Raw genomic sequence first — 16,233 nt, 5'->3', positions numbered from 1 at the left:
AAAACACTCATAGATATAAAAATAAAACTTAAAAAATCATGGGAAGCAGTTCTCAAAACCAAGGTTTTCCATACACCTTTATATGCACACGGTCATAAATAAACTCACAAACATACACATACATGCATGCACACACTCAAACATACACATGCTTGCATGCATGCAAGCAACACCTTATGGTTAGAAAATAATCACTAGCAAATATCTCACATGGAATTTAGAGTTATAAAGTCTTTGTATTGCCTAGCTCAGGGACTTAAAACTCACCTCTTAATGAATTGTGCCTCAATGCAATAATGCATTTTTTCCTATGTAAACCAAAGAGGACACTGAACACCTCTTCTTGCTACCTCATTTCTTTATTTGGTCATATTCATTCCCTCAAACACAGTTCTGTGAGTCTTTCTGTATATACACTGAGAACTGGCAAAACTTGCTATAGGGGAGAGATTTAGTCAGAGTTGCTATGGATGTTATCCATTCTCATTCTATAAAATAACTGAAGATTACTGTAGCAGAAACCAGAACCTCTTCCCTCATTTATGCAGGAAAATATGATTGGCTTTTTCTCTATTTTAAAGATAATTTATAATTAGTCCCATGTGAGTTGTACATTCACATTTTACTTACAATCATGTCTTCTACAGTACACTTGGTTTTCTTTAAATAATGTGCCCTTTCCTTTTCCCATCGCATTGAAAAAGTATCTGACAAAGATAGGAAAGAAATGTGGATTTTTGCTCAGTTTGGTGGCATGCTCCGTTATGAGTGAGAATGCATGGCAGTAGGAGCCCAAGGCAGCTGAATACATCATGTCTTATGTCAGGAAGTAGAAGGAGGTAGATGATAGTCCTTAGATTAGTTTTCCCTTTATTCTGGCAGGGACACATATCCTGAATTGACATATCCAGCATTTAAGGTGTGTCTTTCTCCTTGAATTAGCTATGTACATCTCCCTTGGAAACAGTTCCAGACGAGATTCTAGTTATTCTCTAGCTGACAAAATTAACCCTCACAAGTAAGCACAGCAAATAGTATAATATAACACTTTGGGAACTCAAGCAATAATGGGATGGTTTGAGGCAATATGTATGAAAATTCCCATATTCTTTCAACTGTTATGATGATTGTGTGTCAAAACATGATTGTTTAAAAATCTTTCCCTTGAATATAATTAAGTTGATATAATACAGAATTTACTAAACTCTAGACATACCTAGAATCTTATGTTTCTCTTTTCTGTTTCAGTGTTTATATTCCCTCAATTTTCTATCAATATATCTTCTATGTTTTCATTTTTTGTCCCATGAAGATATGATGTAATGAACAAGTCAAACAGGAAAAATTCCCCTGCCTCACTGACAAGGATTCTGCAAGCTACACTCTAGAGATTAATCCATCTTTTCCATTAAGACAAGAAATAGGGGAGTGTGCTTGCTTCCCTTGTTTTTAATATAGGTACTGTTTCACATTCTCAAAATAAAGGTGTGTGTGTGTGTGTGTGTGTGTGTGTGTGTGTGTGTGTGTGTGTGTGTGTCTATGTGTCTGTGTGTTTGGGTCTGCATGCATAAGAGGTGCTTTGGATCATGTGCCTCAGAAATTGCCTGTCTTGTTTGAAGTAAAATGTACCTGTTTCATTTGAAATATTCTCAATTTCCAAGAATTTCAAAATAACAACAAAAACTGAACAAAAATGAACATGAAATGTATAATAAATGTGTAATCATCTAGTGGAAAAGACTGATACTGAATTTATGTCATTGTGCTTTTGCTGGGCTCAATAGCTGTCTGTCAGAAATCACCATCCAAAATATTAATTAATTCACAGAGTGTAATGCACTTGATTCTGTCTCTTTTGAAGACTAGGATAAACAACAAACTATGCGTTTTTTGAAATAACCATGATCCATTCATAATGTTTCTTTGTAAATCACTACCACGAGGCTTAATGGTTGTACATTAATCAAAAACCTGCTTGTTGATTTATTTGTTTATTTTCCTCTAAATGTACTGTAAAAAGAAGCTGAAATTTTGGGAGTCAGTGTGAAAGGTAACTTTGCCTTTGTAAGGTGTTCAAGATCCAGGTGGGAATACAAATTAGTGGGTAAAAATAACAGCAGTGTGATTCTCAGGCAGAGAAAAGTTGAGGGTTTATAATACAGGACAGAGAAAAAAATTAACTCAAACCATGACGCAGGGAGGATTTCAGAGGATATTTATACTTGGTGGGACTATGACGTGTTGGGAAGATGATTACAAAAAAGATTTAATGAGCAGAGAACAATCTGGTTCAAAACTTACAGGACTGACAGACATTATTAGGGGTTTCAAACACAGAGGAAAGATCCAACATACACTGAATTTTCATATCTGAGAAGTAAAACTTCCCACAGAAGACTGTAAATGTCCTTGCTGTGTTTGAGAAGTTTGGGGCTTTATAGAATTGTGAGTGGGGCTGAAGAGATGACTCATGAGTTTAGGGCACATAAGGCCCTTATAATATAACAGGGCTTGGTGTCTCCCTATATCAGAAAGCTCACAACTACCAATTACTTCAGGGAATCCAATGTTCTCTTGTGACCTCTGAAGGCACTGTAGTCAAATTCACAAACCCATATGCAGGAACATTCATTCATATGCACATAATCAAAAATTAAAAACAACAAGGTCTGGTAGCACTGGACTTTAGTTCTAACACTAAGGAGGCAGAGGTTGGAGAATCACTATAATTTCAAAAATAGTATTATCTATAAAAAGAGTCCTCAAACAGACAGGTATACATATTAAGAAGACTTCTTGAAAGAAGGTAAGAAAGAAAGGAGAGAGAGAGACAGAGACAGAGACAGAGAGGAAAATGAAAAGTTCTAACAAACCTTAGAATAAAATAAAAGGAATGACAAATGATAGATGCAGCCTAGTCACGTAAATGATGATTACATAAAGTACAGTTAAAAGCTCACACAAGTAAGTAATGCTAATTTTAAGAATAATCCTTCCTTAGATCTTGTCTGGAGCATATACGTATTTATTGAAAAATTAAAATACTTATTCCTATCCTGAAAGTCAAGTGTCATTTGGGTTCATGCATTTTTCAGTTTTAAATGTCCCAGCTTCATTCTATTGTAGAGAAGTGCAAAGGATGAATTGGAGAAGAAACATCAATTTGAGGGATGAGTTGTTAAAATCCAGCCTCACACATGCTGAAGTTATTGTTCAGGATAGAGACCCATTTTTTACCAGGACACAGAGAAGTAAAACATGCAGAGAAATGCTATCTTCAGTTCTTATTTGGAAGTCAGCACATATTTTAGGATGAATAGGTAGTGTTAGTGTTCTAGTACTGTAACCATGGTCATATAATGGATAGATCTGTCCCTTTAATGAGTACATTCATGTATGCCTGTGTGCTCCCCAGATTGTGGAGTAAATAATATTGTAAAACAACTGGGATACAGGGGCACAGTGGTTCTCCTGGGTCTTAGGCTTAAGCTCTCAAATATGCACACAAGTAGTACCTTTGGTACAATTTGAATATTTCAGAGTCTTCACATAAATATATATTATTTCAAAGGTTTTATTGTCAAAGGACTTTAATGTTTAAGTCAAAGAGTCAGAGAATGAAAGCATTACAATGTACTACTCTGATTACTTTCCCCTGATAATGTGCTCTTTGTTATTCCAATGTCATAAAAAATATGTATTTCCTAAGAGAAGTTCCACTGCCCACAGATGACTTCTTGGCCACTCAAAATGTTAGCATAATTCTGTCTGCTGCTTGGCAGAGAATTTGCTTGGTTTATTGTTTATTTTCGCTCTAAATTGAAATTTACCAGACCAGGGAGATTAATCTTTCCACTTTTCTAAGAAACCTCTATGTAATGTTCTTGGGCATTGGGTATCTATAAAACATAATAATATTTGATCAGCAGACTAGCATTGTCAGTAGAAGAATCTATGGTCCTGTGGAACCTTATACACTTTGGATCTCCCCCAGGCACTTTTTATTCCATGCCTTGAGGAACCACATGTAAGTGTGTTCACACAAGCAGAGGGAATACAACACTGTAGACACCTCTTATCGCTTGGTGTATGCTGCCTGGTTGGTGATCCAGTATCTCCTCTATAGAAAGGGGAGGATGGAACATAAACCGCACTAAAACAGACAGAATCTTAACATTAAGGTGGGTCGGCTGACATTAAATCAGATACTCTGTGAAGAACACGTCAGACACCAAAGACTCAGTTGATTCCTAAACATGCACCATCTCAGAGAGACCACAGAAGAGATTATGGCAATTTACAGCTCTTGCAAAGAACCAGAGTTTAGATTCCAGGACACATATCAGGTGGCTCAGAACTGTAATTGTGGCTCCACAAGATTTTGTGTCCTCTGAGGGCCTCAGAGGATGCGCATATACGCACATAAGCACAAACGCACACACACACACACACACACACACACACACACACACACACACACGCACGCACACACACACACACACATAAATACATTTTTTCTTTCATTTATTTTTCTCTCATACAATACATCCCCACAGCAGTTTCTCATTCTTCCATTCTTCCCAGGTTCTTTCCCCCCTCCATTCTCCCCAGATCCACCATTTTTCGTATTCCTTCAGAAAAGAACAGGCCTTCCAGGTATATCAACCAAACACAGCATAACTAGGTACAGTAAGAATAGGCAGGAAGCTGGTTGCTGCCGCTGCAGAGAGCCCCTGGGCAGCACCCCACAAGCGAACCTGAGCCTCGGGACCACAGGTAAGACCAAATTTTCTGCTGCAAGAAAGCTGCCTGGTGAGCTTGGGACACACGGAAGCAGAATTTCTCTAGGACCGGGCACGTTCTGTGTTTACCGGAAGTCCCACACCCGCGGATCCCGGCCCGCAGCAGCAATCTGCTCCCAGACCTGGTGAGAGAGAGACCCAACCGCCTGGTCAGGTGGGCACTCCTGAGTCTGCAGAGCGGAAGAGACCAACAACACTGCTCACCCCTGCCCACATCCCTGGCCCAAGAGGAAACTGTATAAGGCCTCTGGGCTCCCATGGAGGAGGGCCCAGGAGCAGCAGGACACCTGCCTGAGACACCACCGGAACCGGAAAGAAACAGACCAGATAAACAGTTCTCTGCACCCAAATCCCGTGGGAGGGAGAGCTAAACCTTCAGAGAGGCAGACAAGCCTGGGAAACCAGAAGAGACTGCTCCCTGCACACACATCTCAGACGCCAGAGGAAAAAGCCAAAGACCATCTGGAACCCTGGTGCACTGAAGCTCCCGGAAGGGGCGGCACAGGTCTTCCTGGTTGCTGCCGCTGCAGAGAGCCCCTGGGCAGCACCCCATGAGCGAAACTGAGCCTCAGGACCCCAGGTAAGACCAAATTTTCTGCTGCAAGAAAGCTGCCTGGTGAACTCAAGACACAGGCCCACAGGAACAGCTGAAGACCTGTAGAGAGGAAAAACTACACGCCCGAAAGCAGAACACTCTGTCCCCATAACTGACTGAAAGAGAGGAAAACAGGTCTACAGCACTCCTGACACACAAGCTTATAGGACAGTCTAGCCACTGTCAGAAATAGCAGAACAAAGTAACACTAGAGATAATCTGATGGCGAGAGGCAAGCGCAGGAACCCAAGCAACAGAAACCAAGACTACATGCCATCATCGGAGCCCAATTCTCCCACCAAAACAAACATGGAATATTCAAACACACCAGAAAAGCAAGATCTAGTTTCAAAATCATATTTGATCATGATGCTGGAGGACTTCAAGAAAGACATGAACACACTTAGGGAAACACAGGAAAACATTAATAAACAAGTAGAAGCCTACAGAGAGGAATCGCAAAAATCCCTGAAAGAATTCCAGGAAAACACAATCAAACAGTTGAAGGAATTAAAAATGGAAATAGAAGCAATCAAGAAAGAACACATGGAAACAACCCTGGATATAGAAAACCAAAAGAAGAGACAAGGAGCTGTAGATACAAGCTTCACCAACAGAATACAAGAGATGGAAGAGAGAATCTCAGGAGCAGAAGATTCCATAGAAATCATTGACTCAACTGTCAAAGATAATGTAAAGCGGAAAAAGCTACTGGTCCAAAACATATAGGAAGTCCAGGACTCAATGAGAAGATCAAACCTAAGGATAATAGGTATAGAAGAGAGTGAAGACTCCCAGCTCAAAGGACCAGTAAATATCTTCAACAAAATCATAGAAGAAAACTTCCCTAACCTAAAAAAAGAGATACCCATAGACATACAAGAAGCCTACAGAACTCCAAATAGATTGGACCAGAAAAGAAACACCTCCCGTCACATAATTGTCAAAACACCAAACGCACAAAATAAAGAAAGAATATTAAAAGCAGTAAGGGAAAAAGGTCAAGTAACATATAAAGGGAGATCTATCAGAATCACACCAGACTTCTCGCCAGAAACTATGAAGGCCAGAAGATCCTGGACTGATGTCATACAGACCCTAAGAGAACACAAATGCCAGCCCAGGTTACTGTATCCAGCAAAACTCTCAATTAAAATTGATGGAGAAACCAAGATATTCCATGACAAAACCAAATTTACACAATATCTTTCTACAAATCCAGCACTACAAAGGATAATAAATGGTAAAGCCCAACATAAGGAGGCAAGCTATACCCTAGAAGAAGCAAGAAACTAATTGTCTTGGCAACAAAACAAAGAGAATGAAAGCACACAAACATAACCTCACATCCAAATATGAATATAAAGGGAAACAATAATCACTATTCCTTAATATCTCTCAATATCAATGGCCTCAACTCCCCAATAAAAAGACATAGATTAACAAACTGGATACGAAACGAGGACCCTGTATTCTGCTGCCTATAGGAAACACACCTCAGACACAAAGACAGACACTACCTCAGAGTGAAAGGCTGGAAAACAACTTTCCAAGCAAATGGTCAGAAGAAGCAAGCTGGAGTAGCCATTCTAATATCAAATAAAATCAATTTCAAACTAAAAGTCATCAAAAAAGATAAGGAAGGACACTTCATATTCATCAAAGGAAAAATCCACCAAGATGAACTCTCAATCCTAAATATCTATGCCCCAAATACAAGGGCACCTACGTACGTAAAAGAAACCTTACTAAAGCTCAAAACACACATTGCACCTCACACAATAATAGTGGGAGATTTCAACACCCCACTCTCATCAATGGACAGATCATGGAAACAGAAATTAAACAGTGATGTCGACAGACTAAGAGAAGTCATGAGCCAAATGGACTTAACAGATATTTATAGAACATTCTATCCTAAAGCAAAAGGATATACCTTCTTCTCAGCTCCTCATGGCACTTTCTCCAAAATTGACCATATAATTGGTCAAAAAACGGTCCTCAACAGGTACAGAAAGATAGAAATAATCCCATGCGTGCTATCAGACCACCACGGCCTAAAACTGGTCTTCAATAACAATAAGGGAAGAATGCCCACATATACGTGGAAATTGAACAATGTTCTACTCAATGATAACCTGGTCAAGGAAGAAATAAAGAAAGAAATTAAAAACTTCTTAGAATTTAATGAAAATGAAGATACAACATACCCAAACTTATGGGACACAATGAAAGCTGTGCTAAGAGGAAAACTCATAGCGCTGAGTGCCTGCAGAAAGAAACAGGAAAGAGCATATATCAGCAGCTTGACAGCACACCTAAAAGCTCTAGAACAAAAAGAAGCAAATACACCCAGGAGGAGTAGAAGGCAGGAAATAATCAAACTCAGAGCTGAAATCAACCAAGTAGAAACAAAAAGGACCATAGAAAGAATCAACCGAACCAAAAGTTGGTTCTTTGAGAAAATCAACAAGATAAATAAACCCTTAGCCAGACTAACCAGAGGACACAGAGAGTGCGTCCAAATTAACAAAATCAGAAATGAAAAGGGAGACATAACTACAGATTCAGAGGAAATTCAAAAAATCATCAGATCTTACTATAAAAACCTATATTCAACAAAATTTGAAAATCTTCAGGAAATGGACAATTTCCTAGACAGATACCAGGAATCGAAGTTAAATCAGGAACAGATAAACCAGTTAAACAACCCCATAACTCCTAAGGAAATAGAAGCAGTCATTAAAGGTCTCCCAACCAAAAAGAGCCCAGGTCCAGACGGGTTTAGTGCAGAATTCTATCAAAACTTCATAGAAGACCTCATACCAATATTATCCAAACTATTCCACAAAATTGAAACAGATGGAGCCCTACCGAATTTTTTCTACGAAGCCACAATTACTCTTATACCTAAACCACACAAAGACACAACAAAGAAAGAGAACTTCACACCAATTTCCCTTATGAATATCGACGCAAAAATACTCAATAAAATTCTGGCAAACCGAATTCAAGAGCACATCAAAACAATCATCCACCATGATCAAGTAGGCTTCATCCCAGGCATGCAGGGATGGTTTAATATACGGAAAACCATCAACGTGATCCATTATATAAACAAACTGAAAGAACAGAACCACATGATCATTTCATTAGATGCTGAGAAAGCATTTGACAAAATTCAACACCCCTTCATGATAAAAGTCCTGGAAAGAATAGGAATTCAAGGCCCATACCTAAACATAGTAAAAGCCATATACAGCAAACCAGTTGCTAACATTAAACTAAATGGAGAGAAACTTGAAGCAATCCCACTAAAATCAGGGACTAAACAAGGCTGCCTACTCTCTCCCTACTTATTCAATATAGTTCTTGAAGTTCTAGCCAGAGCAATCAGACAACAAAAGGAGATCAAAGGGATACAGATCGGAAAAGAAGAGGTCAAAATATCACTATTTGCTGATGACATGATAGTATATTTAAGTGATCCCAAAAGTTCCACCAGACAACTACTAAAGCTGATAAACAACTTCAGCAAAGTGGCTGGGTATAAAATTAACTCAATAAATCAGTTGCCTTCCTCCATACAAAAGAGAAACAAGCCGAGAAAGAAATTAGGGAAACGACACCCTTCATAATAGACCCAAATAATATAAAGTACCTCGGTGTGACTTTAACCAAGCAAGTAAAAGATCTGTACAATAAGAACTTCAAGACACTGAGGAAAGAAATTGAAGAAGACCTCAGAAGATGGAAAGATCTCCCATGCTCATGGATTGGCAGGATTAATATAGTAAAAATGGCCATTTTACCAAAAGCAATCTACAGATTCAATGCAATCCCCATCAAAATACCAATCCAAATCTTCAAAGAGTTAGACAGAACAATTTGCAAATTCATCTGGAATAACAAAAAACCCAGGATAGCTAAAGCTATCCTCAACAATAAAAGGACTTCAGGGGGAATCACTATCCCTGAACTCAAGCAGTATTACAGAGCAATAGTGATAAAAACTGCATGGTATTGGTACAGGGACAGACAGATAGACCAATGGAATAGATTTGAAGACGCAGAAATGATCCCAGACACCTATGGTCACTTGATTTTTGACAAAGGAGCCAAAACCATCCAATGGAAAAAAGATAGCATTTTCAGCAAATGGTGCTGGTTCAACTGGAGGGCAACATGTAGAAGAATGCAGATCGATCCATGCTTATCACCCTGTACAAAGCTTAAGTCCAAGTGGATCAAGGACCTCCACATCAAACCAGACACACTCAAACTAATAGAAGAAAAACTAGGGAAGCATCTGGAACACATGGGCACTGGAAAAAATTTCCTGAACAAAACACCAATGGCTTATGCTCTAAGATCAAGAATCGACAAATGGGATCTCATAAAACTGCAAAGCTTCTGTAAGGCAAAGGACACTGTGGTTAGGACAAAACGGCAACCAACAGATTGGGAAAAGATCTTTACCAATCCTACAACAGATAGAGGCCTTATATCCAAAATATACAAAGAACTCAAGAAGTTAGACCGCAGGGATACAAATAACCCTATTAAACAATGGGGTTCAGAGCTAAACAAAGAATTCACAGCTGAGGAATGCCAAATGGCTGAGAAACACCTAAAGAAATGTTCAACATCTTTAGTCATAAGGGAAATGCAAATCAAAACAACCCTGAGATTTCACCTCACACCAGTGCGATTGGCTAAGATCAAAAACTCAGGTGACAGCAGATGCTGGCGAGGATTTGGAGAAAGAGGAACACTCCTCCATTGTTGGTGGGATTGCAGACTGGTAAAACCATTCTGGAAATCAGTCTGGAGGTTCCTCAGAAAATTGGACATTGAACTGCCTGAGGATCCAGCTATACCTCTCTTGGGCATATACCCAAAAGATGCCTCAACATATAAAAGAGACACGTGCTCCACTATGTTCATCGCAGCCTTATTTATAATAGCCAGAAAATGGAAAGAACCCAGATGCCCTTCAACAGAGGAATGGATACAGAAAATGTGGTACATCTACACAATGGAATATTACTCAGCTATCAAAAACAACGAGTTTATGAAATTCGTAGGCAAATGGTTGGAACTGGAAAATATCATCCTGAGTGAGCTAACCCAATCACAGAAAGACATACATGGTATGCACTCATTGATAAGTGGCTATTAGCCCAAATGCTTGAATTACCCTAGATCCCTAGAACAAACGAAACTCAAGACGGATGATCAAAATGTGAATGCTTCACTCCTTCTTTAAATGAGGAAAAAGAATACCCTTGGCAGGGAAGGGAGAGGCAAAGATTAAAACAGAGACTTAAGGAACACCCATTTAGAGCCTGCCCCACATGTGGCCCATACATATACAGCCACCCAATTAGACAAGATGGATGAAGCAAAGAAGTGCAGACTGACAGGAGCCGGATGTAGATCGCTCCTGAGAGACACAGCCAGAATACAGCAAATACAGAGGCGAATGCCAGCAGCAAACCACTGAACTGAGAATAGGTCCCCTATTGAAGGAATCAGAGAAAGAACTGGAAGAGCTTGAAGGGGCTCGAGACCCCAAAAGTACAACAATGCCAAGCAACCAGAGCTTCCAGGGACTAAGCCACTACCTAAAGACTATACATGGACTGACCCTGGACTCTGACGCCATAGGTAGCAATGAATATCCTAGTAAGAGCACCAGTGGAAGGGGAAGCCCTGGGTCCTGCTAAGACTGAACCCCCAGTGAACTAGTCTATGGGGGGAGGGCGGCAATGGGGGGAGGGTTGGGAGGGGAACACCCATAAGGAAGGGGAGGGGGGAGGGGGATGTTTGCCCGGATACCGGGAAAGGGAATAACACTCGAAATGTATATAAGAAATACTCAAGTTAATTAAAAAAAAAAAAAAAAGAATAGGCAGGAACAATTATATGTAGGTTGAAGGAGGCAAACCAGTAGGAGGAAAAAAGGGTACCAAGAGTAGGCAAAAGAGTTAAAACAACCCCACTCTCACTGTGATGAGTCCTTCAATACCCCAAAGTGAAACAATCAAAACTTACATGCATAGGACCTAGTGCAGACCAATGCAGTCTCTATTATTGCCACTTAAGTTTCTGATTCTGTGCAGCCCTTTAAGCCCTGCTGAGTCAATTTCCTGTCCCTCTGTTGTTCTTGTCTCCTCTGGCTCCTATTGTCATTCCTCTCCTTATTCTGTGGGGCTTCCCAAGTGTTTGCAATTGTTTAGCTTTGGGTTTCTGTACTTGCTGTTGGCAGTTGCTAGATGATACCTCTTTGATAACAATTGGGCCAGGCAGGAATCCACGATTGTAGCAGAATATCACGTTATATTAGGAATCATGTCATTTCCTTTTCTGTGATTCTTTGGTTCCTTTTAATGATGTTCTGTTCTATGTCTCCAGTTTCTGGCTCTCCAGGCAGCGTCATGCATATGCTTCTAGTGGCAAGGGCTTCAAATTAGACCAGTAATTTGTTTGCCATTCCCACAAGTACTGAATGTGTTCCAGCACATTTTGCAGTCAAGACAGTCTGTAGTGGAAAGTTTTGTGACTGGCTTAGTGCAAATACCCTTTTTTAAATTTTTTATTTAACTTTTTTTTAAAAGTCAAATTTTATTCCTGACCTTTTCCACCCCTCTGACTGTTCCACATCTCATACCTTCTCTCCGCCCACCCTGTCTCCATGAGGACGTCCCACCTCCCAATTCCACCTGACCTCTAAAATCCCTTGGGCCTCCAGCCTCTTCAGGGTTAAGTGTATCTTCTCTGACTGAACCCACACCCAGCAGTCCTCTGTTATATATGTATTGGGGGCCTCTTATGACCTGGTGTATGCTGCCTGGTTGGTGATCCAGTATCTCAGATATCTCAGGGGTCCAGGTAAATTGCAGTCTCAATACATTTTTTTAAATAGAAGGAATGTTGACATCTGACTCTTAGATGGTAGCATTAGACATACATATATATTCCTTTAAATAAAATGTGTATAAATTCTGTTTTCTATACATTGACTATAACATATTCACAGTGATGTGGAAATTAACATCACTGACTAGATTTTCTAAGTTCACACCTTTTGGAGTCTCGAGGATTAAAACCAGTCTTCCTAGTGGGTCTGAGATCTGGCAGGTTCATCAAGTTCCCAATAAGTCTCTGTGCTGAAATAGAACCAAATTTTGAAAGCTATTGTTATGCTATTGTTATGAGAAATACATTCTGATGTTTTTCCTTATGTGTATTATGTTAAAGATAAATAGATACATATTTTAGTGTTATGTTAAGAAGCCGATAATTTACCACATTTGTCTGCATTTCTATACTTACAATTATAATATATAAACAAGATATAATTTATACTTAAATATGTCAAAATAACTTCATGAAAGGTGGTCAAGCTAAATAAATAAATATTATACACCCATGCATACAGAGACATATATTTTATATGCATGTCCACTTTTGTGGATGTTCATTTTTATGTTCATTTGTTTGTTTGTGAATATACATGTGTATATTATTTTTCTCCCAGTATAATTATATAGTTTATTATTGTTCTTCTTGTTACTAATTTTTAATTTGCATTTCAAATGTAAGCACCTTTCCTAGTTTACCCTCCAGAAACCTAATACTTCCCTTCCTTATATGAGGGTGCTCATCTACCCACCTTCCACTCCCTCCCACTTCCACACCTTGACATTCCTCTACATTGAAGCATCCGACCTCGAGAGAAGCAAGGACTTGTCCTCTTCGCATTCATGCCTGACAAGGCCATTCTCTGCTACACATATGGCTGGATCCATAGGTCCATCGCTGTGTACTCTTGGGATGGTTGTTTAGTCACTGGGAGTTCTGGGAGTTCTGTTTTGTTGATATTTTGTTCTTCTTATTGGGTCGCAATCCCTTTCCGCTCCTTCCATCCTTTCCCTAACTCCAGCATTGGGAACCTTGTTCTCATTTCAAAAGTTGTCTGCGTGTATCTGCCTCTGTATTTGTCAGGCTCTGGCAGAGCCTCTCGGGGAACATATATATCAGGCTCCTGTCAGCATGCAGTTTTTGTCATCCACAATATTGTCTGGGTTTTGTGGCTGTATATAGGATGTAGTCCCATGTAGGGCAGTAACTGGAAGGTCTTTTTTTCAGTCTCTGCTCCACACTTTGTCTCCATATTTCCTCCTGTGAGTATTTTTGTTCTACCTTCTAAAAATGTCTGAAGCACAGACACTTTGGTCTTCCTTCTTCTTGAGCTTCATGTGGTCTCTGAATTGTATCTTGGGTATTATAGCTTTTGGGCTAATATCCACTTATCAGTGAGTGCATACCATGTATGCAGATGCAAAATAATGAAAACATAACATGAACTGTAGAGATATGGTTCACTGGGTAGCATGCTCGCTATATTAGCAGGAAGATTTAAGACTGGATCCCCAGGTAAAACATCATTAGGACCCTGCCTATGTAATCCCAGCACTCTTACAGGGAGATGAGAAACAGAGGAAGCAGATTTCCTAGAAGTGCCAGGCCCAGCTATCCTGGACAGAAATGAAATCCCTTTTTAAATAAGGTGTAAGGTGAGTCTTGACACTTGAGGCTGGTCCCTGCCCTTCATACACATCATGGCATGTAAGTGCCTAACATAGACAATTGCACATGTGCATTGTCCACATAAATAGAGACACATGGACACGATGTCAGAGAGAAGTTGGCCAGTTGTCCAGATCTCAGCAGGACATTTACTGTTCATTCGCCTCTGCTTTCTCTTACTCAGTTAATCAGGATCCATTAGAAAAAGATGGAGAACCTAGGAAAAAAAAGAGAGCGAACCTTGAGAAAAGTGGTCCCTGTATGTTGTTGACTGCTGGTTTCAAAGTCTACATTATATCTTTATGCTACTGTTTTTAATAAATGTTATCCTTAAAATATGCCCATACTTCATGACTAGCAGACATTATTTGCAACATGCTCAGGAGTTCTTGTCTAAAAGTTGAGGTGCCAGTATTTAAGAAAGATTGATTTCGGAAGTCAAATCTTAACTTAAGAACATTGGATCTGCACTTCCATATTTGGAAACAGAGCCTAACAGAAGGGCGGTTATTTCCATAGAATATGGTAAGAAAGACTAAAATAATAAATGAAAATTCCTAGGATTTCAGTAAAACCCATGTGTCAAAATCACAGTGAAGTGAACAGCTGCAGGCAGATTGCTAAGTGCCAATAAGAGGAGCTGTATATATGAAGTATGGTACGAGTTCACTATAGCATGCCTTTTATTTTTTTTTTTATTTTTTTTTTGTTATTAACTTGAGTATTTCTTATATACATTTCGAGTGTTATTCCCTTTCCCGGTTTCCGGGCAAACATCCCCCTAATCCCTCCCCCTCCCCTTCTTTATGGGTGTTCTCCTCCCCATCCTCCCCCCATTGCCGCCCTCCCCCAAACAATCTAGTTCACTGGGGGTTCAGTCTTAGCAGAACCCACGGCTACCCCCTTCCACTGGTGCTCTTACTAGGATATTCATTGCTACGTATGAGGTCAGAGTCCAGGGTCAGTCAATGTATAGTCTTTAGGTAGTGGCTTAGTCCCTGGAAGCTCTGGTTGCTTGGCATTGTTGTTCATAAGGGGTCTGGAGCTCCTTCAAGCTCTTCGAGTTCTTTCTCTGATTCCTTCAACGGGGGTCCCGTTCTCAGTTCAGTGGTTTGCTGCTGGCATTCGCCTCTGTATTTGCTGTATTCTGGCTGTGTCTCTCAGGAGCGATCTACATCTGGCTCCTGTCAGCCTGCCTTTTATATCAGTATGTCTCAAATACAGACTGAAAAAAATTCTAGTGATACCTGAGATACTCATACATGTATTCATTTTATTAAGACTTATGACCTGTAGTAAGCTGACTTCCTTAGAATTAAGTGCTCAGTTAGAGATGATGTAAGCTACATAGTTTATGTAAGTTTGGCAAAAGGTATAATTAGCAGGAGAGAAGGGAACCCCAAATGAGAAATTGGCTTCATAAGATTGTCCTGTAGCCAAGCCTATAGGTCCTTTTCTTAATTAGTGATTGATGGGAGGAGAACCCATTCCACTTTAGGGAACAAGCCTAGACTGTAATTCTATGGTTTGTAAGAAAGAAGTCTGAGGAAGCCGCAAGACAGTCAGTATCCATCACTTTTCTATGCCCTCAGCATCAGCTACTGCTTCCAGTTTCATGCCATGTTTGAGTTTCTTTACTAACTTCTTCCCATGGCAGAGAGTGATGTGGAAGCATAAGACAAATAAAACATTTACTTCCAAAGTTTCATTGGTCATGATGTTCCTTCACAATAATAATAAACCTGAGATCATCATTTACATTTGACTTCCCTTTTTAGTTTGCTAATAACTAAAATTATATGCTGAAAGAGTATAAAACAAATTGAGGATGAATCTCAAAAAGGATGTCATATTTGAGAGATGGAGAGGACAATTGGTGGGTGTGGACAAGCACAGAGATTAGAACCAGTTAGAGACAAATGCAAAATCCTGGCCACCCCATTTTCTGCGAGTGCGTAGATTTTAAACAGAGGGATTATTAAACTGTTGGGCTTTTGCAGATTGTGCCCAAAGTAGAGACAGTCCTGACATCAGTCATCTATCTATCTATCTATCTATCTATCTATCTAAATATCTATCTATCTATCTATCTATCTATCTATCTATCTATCTATCTATCTATCTATCTCTATCTATGTATTTATTTTCATATTTATTTTCAAGTGTGGGAGTCTATATCAGATCTTTACCCAGGTTATCCAAGTACTCTAATAAAGAACCACATCATCAGCACAAAGTATG

This window comes from Rattus norvegicus, chromosome 13, assembly GCF_036323735.1.
Source record: "Rattus norvegicus strain BN/NHsdMcwi chromosome 13, GRCr8, whole genome shotgun sequence".
Taxonomy (NCBI): domain Eukaryota; kingdom Metazoa; phylum Chordata; class Mammalia; order Rodentia; family Muridae; genus Rattus; species Rattus norvegicus.
Note: the sequence above shows the minus strand (reverse complement) of the source record.